This window comes from Mastomys coucha, chromosome X (assembly GCF_008632895.1).
Source record: "Mastomys coucha isolate ucsf_1 chromosome X, UCSF_Mcou_1, whole genome shotgun sequence".
Classification (NCBI taxonomy): domain Eukaryota; kingdom Metazoa; phylum Chordata; class Mammalia; order Rodentia; family Muridae; genus Mastomys; species Mastomys coucha.
Window position 1 is genome coordinate 117,576,999 of NC_045030.1, and position 6,431 is coordinate 117,583,429.

Here is a 6,431-nt window from a genome sequence, read left to right on the forward strand (position 1 = left end):
GTATTTGTGTGTCAAGTTGACAAGGGGTCAATTGTACTGGCTAGTTTTGTGTGTCAACTTGACACAGGTGGGAGTTATCACAGAAGGGAGCTTCAGTTGGGGAAGTGCCTCCATGAGATCCAGCTGTGGGGCATTTTCTCAATTGCCCCTTGTGGGTGGTGCCATCCCTGGGCTGGAGGTATTGGGCTCTGTAAGAGAGCAGGCTGAGCAAGCCAGGGGAAGCAAGCCAGTAATGAACATCACTCCATGGCCGCTGCATCAGCTCCTGCTTCCTGACCTGCTTGAGTTCCAGTCCTGACTTCCTTTGGTGATCAACAGCAATGTGGAAGTAAGCTGAATAAACCCTTTTCTCCCCCACTTGGTTCATGGTCATGATGTTTGTGCAGGAATAGAAACCCTTACTAAGACAAATGCATATGTATATATGCATATATACATACAGACATACATACAGGATTTATAGGAGTAGCTTACAGACAGTGTCCTGACTACTGATGCAGTATCCTGATGGAAAAATCTAAGAATCCAATAGTCATCTGGTACAAGAAACTGAATGTCTAAGCTGCTCTTAAGTATAAATTTGGAATCCCAAGGAAGTAGACTTTAATACCAGTGAAGGAATGAATTTGCCATTGAAAGTGAGTTTTTAGGTACATTGTTTAAAAGTGTCTCTCTTTTATTCAGATATAAATTTTACTCTGTACTGACAGAGAACAAATGTTGGCAAGATCTTGGTATTGTTGCTTCTATAGTCCTTTACAGCTTAATATTTTGCAAATAATTGTCTTTCACTAGCCTTGAGGCAATATAGAATTGTATCTAATTGGCTGAAATTAAGGTCTGATGGCCAATAGCAGGGCAGAAAGTGGAGGGCAGAACATGGCAGAGGGAAAAAGAAGAGAAGGTGACGGGTTAGTATGGGAAGGAGAGTGGGATGAAGAGTCACAGGGACAGGAAGACAGAGACAGGGAGAGGGAGAGACAGAGGGAGAGACAGAGGGATAGAAAGACAAAGTGAGACAGAGAAAGAGACAAAGAAAGGCTGGGAGAAAAAAACGAGACAAAGGAGATCCACCAGTAGGCATTTAAGTGAATACCTCTACCAGAACAGAGCAGAAACATAGACGCAGTGCCACGATTACTTGGGTTAAACTGGATTACTTGCGTTAAGCTGGATAGCTGGCTAGGAGACTGCCTATCTAAAAGATCTAACCTTTAATATATTAAAAGCTTCTATGTCATTATTTATGCCACTGTCGATTCAAGAAAGTCCTGCTATATTTAGCTCACCAATGAGCTACAGAAAGCCAGACATAGATAATGTGGAAATTGCAGGGAATTGAAGGTTTTCTAGAAACGATGTGTTGCACTGTGCAATAGCTACTCTAGGAACTGAGGTCAGTCATGGCAGAAAGCATGGCTCTATGTCTACAGGAAGCAGACACCCACAGCTCAGCAAATCCTACTGCTGGTCACTTAATCAGGAGACTGTGAGTAACATGAACTTGCAGGAGCAGCTAGCTTGACATTAAGTCAAGGGGGCAGAGCCTGCCACCATCTTCATGTGCTATCCTGAGGAGACTTTTCTGTAACACAAAAAGAGCATCTTCCAGGAGCAACAATGTGACTAAGAAGACATCAGAACGAGTAATGTATGCTTGGAACTAGCAGTCTTTAGCAAAAAGAGTTAGAGAAACTTAGATACAGAGGTAAATATATGCATTGGAAAGTATCAAATAGAGAAATAAATAGAAGTGTTTTCAAATGTGCTTAGGTGCTAAAGAAAAAAAGGAAACTAAATATTGACAGTTACACAAATATTCGGTTTGAAAATAATAAACTGAAGTCTCTAAAGAAAGGAGAAACTAAGAAAAACAGGTATAGATTATAAGGGTTCACAGACAATTAAAAACCAAGAAAAGAAAATGAAACTGAGTACAGAATGACTTGCAAAGAAATATTAGGTTTGAAAACTATAAAATAAAGTCTCCAAAGGAAGATTATATATATATATATTGCATAAACACTGAAGAAAGATAATAATAGAAAGAAACACTAAGTTTGAAATGAACTTTACAAAAGAATGTGTGACTTAGAAAGATTAAAATATTTTTCATGTTAAAAAATGGAAAACATTATGGGAGACTGTTATTTGACCCTGTATAGTTTATTTTTCTAGTTTTATTTGTTGAATTTATTACAATATGTTCAGCATTACATATTGTAATACATGCAATTAATTAAAATATATTTATTAATCATCACAAGATTCTATGGCCTCTGTAAGAAAGATGAAAATAAAACAGACTTTGCAAGATAGAGGAGCAAGAAATGGATAGCTAAATTACAACTGTTAGGAATACAGAAGAAAAAAATGTATCCAAAGATATGATCTAGCTAGAATGCAGACATCCCCTGGCTTACAGTATGATCTAACTGAAATACCATTAATATACATCACCTTTGATCCCTAACAATGGAGGCAAATTCAGCTTGGAGAAGAAAGTAGCTGTACTGGTTGGTTTTGTGTGTCAACTTGACACAGGCTGGAGTTATCACAGAAGGGAGTTTCAGTTGGGGAAGTGCCTCCATGAGACCCAGCTGTGGGGCATTTTCTCAATTAGTGATCAAGGGGGTAGGGCCCCTTGTAGGTGGTGCCATCTCTGGGCTGGAAGTCTTCGGTTCTATAAGAGAGCAAGCTGAGCAAGGCAGGAGAAGCAAGCCAGTAAGGAATATCTCTCCATGGCCTCTGTGTCAGCTCCTGCTTCCTGACCTGCTTGAGTTCCAGTCCTGACTTCCTCTGGTGATCAACAGCAATGTGGAAGTAAGCTAAATAAACCTGTTCCTCCCCAACTTGCTTCTTGGTCATGATGTTTGTGGAGGAATAGAAACCCTGACTAAGACATATGTGAAAATGACATCTAATTGAAAGGCAGACAAGGTGATGATTCAGTGTGGAGCAGTGGGCTGTTCTGGCAGCCTGGGTGCAGTTGAGCTACCAGCATAGAACCCCAGAGCACTCAATGAGCAGAGCAATCTTGTTCACAAGGGGCTGCAGGAGTTCAGTAGTAGCTTCTGGGAGCTTAGCTCAGATTTCAGCCCCAACCCCCAACAGCCCCAGTTAGAGAGGTGTGTAATATTGGTCAAGCCCTCTTACATGCAAATGAAGATTCTCAACCCAAACCAATGAGAGATAACTGCTGTCAAAATCTGAATGACCCCAAAACTGTATATCTATATCTATATCTATCCCTCTATCTATCTATCTATCTATCTATCTATCTATCTATCTAGTATCCAGGGAAGTAAAACGGTATGAAAGATCTACTCCGTTGTCTGCACCCATATTCCTGAATTGGTAGACAAAAATATGTTTTCATCACCATAGATACATACTTGCATTTTATATGGGCTACAGCCCAAACAGGAAACCTCAAAAAGGTTGATTCACCATAAGCTCTCCACCTTTCCCATCATAGGTATTCCTCAACAGATAAAGACTGATAATGGTCTGGCCTTGACTAGCTCTCATTTTAAAACCTTCTGCACACAATGGGAAATTGCCCATCATAAAGGAATTCCCCACAACCCCCAGGGCCAAGGAATAATAGAAAGAACACATCAAATCCTAAAAGCACAAATCCTAAAACAAAAGGCTCAGACAACAGAGTAGATGTTTCACACCCTTTTACTTCCCTGGATAAGATATGTATACACACACAGACATATATATTAATATACATATATATGTTTGTATATACATATATATATACATGTATATATATATATGTATATATGTATACAGATTTAGGGGTCATTCAGATTTTGACAGCCGTTATCTCTCATTGGTTTGGGGCTAAAATCTGAGCCAAGATGCCTGGAGCTACCACCAAACTCCTGCAGTCCCTGTGAACAAGATTGCTCTGCTCATTTAGTGCTCTGGGGTTCTAAGCTGGTAGCTCGACTGGACCCAGGCTGCCAGAACAGCCCACTGCTCTACCATTCAGAGAAGGATTTGACAGAATGAGTCAGAGATAGGATACAAGCAACTCTCAGGAGAACACACAGGAAAGAGAGTGCATACAACAGTAGTGCAGGAAGAGAGAGTGAGTTGGCAGTTAAGTTTTGAGTTCAGGCAATGTAGTAGAGTTCAATTCAGTACAATTTGGTACAGTTAAGTTGAATAGAGTTGAAGTTCTAATCAGTTCTGTTCAGTTTGTGCATTCAGTCAGTCAATACAGTTCAGTTTGTGAAATTGAGAGGCAGTTTTCCAAGCAGAACAATTCAATGAGAAGCTGAAAGAAGCCTGATTGAATCAACCACGTTAGAGAAGATTTTGAGCTAGAACAGCTGAGTTGAACCAGCCAGCCAGAGTTAAGGAGTTAGAAATTGTGAGCTTATTCAGCAGTAAGCCTACAAGATAACAATTATATCTGGTGAATGAAAGTTAGTTTTGTAGAAAAAGTCTCTTTGCAATATAAAATTTTAAATAAATGAATTGATGGCAGCTGAAACTCAGTGCTTTTTGACTGCAAAATACCTGTCAGTTCTTTCTGCTAAGGGCCCACCAGCATAGAGCTACAACATATGAATTTAAAAAAAAAGAAATCAAAGAAAAGAAAGACGGGGTTTTGCTGCTATAGCATGAGATAATACAATTGGAACAGACATTTGTATTTCTTTACTTACTTTTTGTATGAATGTTTTTTGTTTGTTTTTCCTTAATAGAGATAATAACTCAATATTAAAGTTCTCTTTATGGGAAGTGTTTTGTTTTTGTTGATGCTGATGTTCATGTTGTTGTTGTTTCCTGATTATGGGAATAACTCTGCAATTGTGGCTTCATGGGAGAAAAAAATTAGGGTGATCTAAACTCTTAGCACAAAACAAAACACAATCAAGACATAAGATACCAAGCTAATGATGTTTAAATTTTCAAGACCAATGATTAAATATTTAAATTTTCAAATCTATTAGTCATTCCTTATATGGATGATATCTTACTGGCTGATTCAGATACAGATACACTAGATAAATATTTGATGCGCTAAAAATAACTTTTCTCAATGTAGATTAAAAATTAAAAAAAATACAAGTAGGATATCTTATTAATTATATGTGATATAAGATAACTTACAAAAAATTATTGCTGAATCAAATTATTCTATTACATGATTTACCTCCTTAGTTAACCTCAGAAAGGAGTCAATAAATGTGTTGGGGAAGAGGATATATTCTTGTTTCAACAGAAAGCAAAAGTCTGGATTCCTTCAAAGCTAATTAAGATTAAATTTGACCAGGAAAGACCTCTTAAAATTATTGGTACCAGATATGGAAGAACAAGAAAACATGTGACACAAATTCGAATACTTTTACATAGGAACAGTTCAGGAGACATCAACATCTCTGCATAAGCCAGTAAATCATGTTAGCTACCTGGTCCACTTGACTTATTACTCCATCCCATGAGTTTATAATGCATGGATGTGGAATTATAATACAGTTTGGTTATGTAGTACAAAAATACCTATAAAAATTAGCAGATAACTTTTACCTGTTCAAATATAGTGCAGAGAATCATCATTAGCTAATTTGTGAATACCATACATTCTATACATGTGTAAATGCAGAAATATAACTACAACATTACCTTTAAATGTTTCTGTATTTTCAGAGTAAAAGGATGAAACAGAAATGAAGACAAAGCAAGCATCCCAGATGATCCAACCTTACAAACTGCCTCAGTTGCTGTTTCCTCAAATATTTTGTTCAAGACAACTTCTCAGCAGCTGGTGTCAGATGGCCAACCTCACAGATTGCTTCAGCCAGGACTTCAGTTATACTCTACACTGTCCTATCACAAAGAGCCTGGATAGCAGATGAAACAGCCAGTACTCCATGACTAACTTGGCCAATATCCCAGTTTTCTTAGGGTCCAACAAAAGATGACTTTACTCCAGACAGCAGAAAACTGCATAAAGAACACAACACCATCATTCCTGAGAAATAGCATGTTTTGGTTCTTCATAGGTTATAGAAATAATACCAAGATCCTGCCAGAGTTTAGTTAACTGCTGATAGAGAATTAACAACTACAGAGACATACCTTTGCACAATGTACTCAAACAAATGAGAGTAAGTTGGCAAAGTATAGAAGCTTTTTTTCTTTGATGTTCTTCTTATAGGTTGCCACCAAAAAGTGTTTCCCCCCCCCCCACATTTAAGATGGGTTTTCCTACCTCACATGATCTAATCAAGAAAAAACCCATTATTGTACCCAGAAGCTTGGGATTTAATTACAGATATAGTCAACTTGGACAACCAAGAACAGCCACTGTAGTAGTTGTCCTCAACATTGATTACTTGTCAGAAATATATGATAAACTATAAAAATTACATATATATATATATATATATATATATATATATATA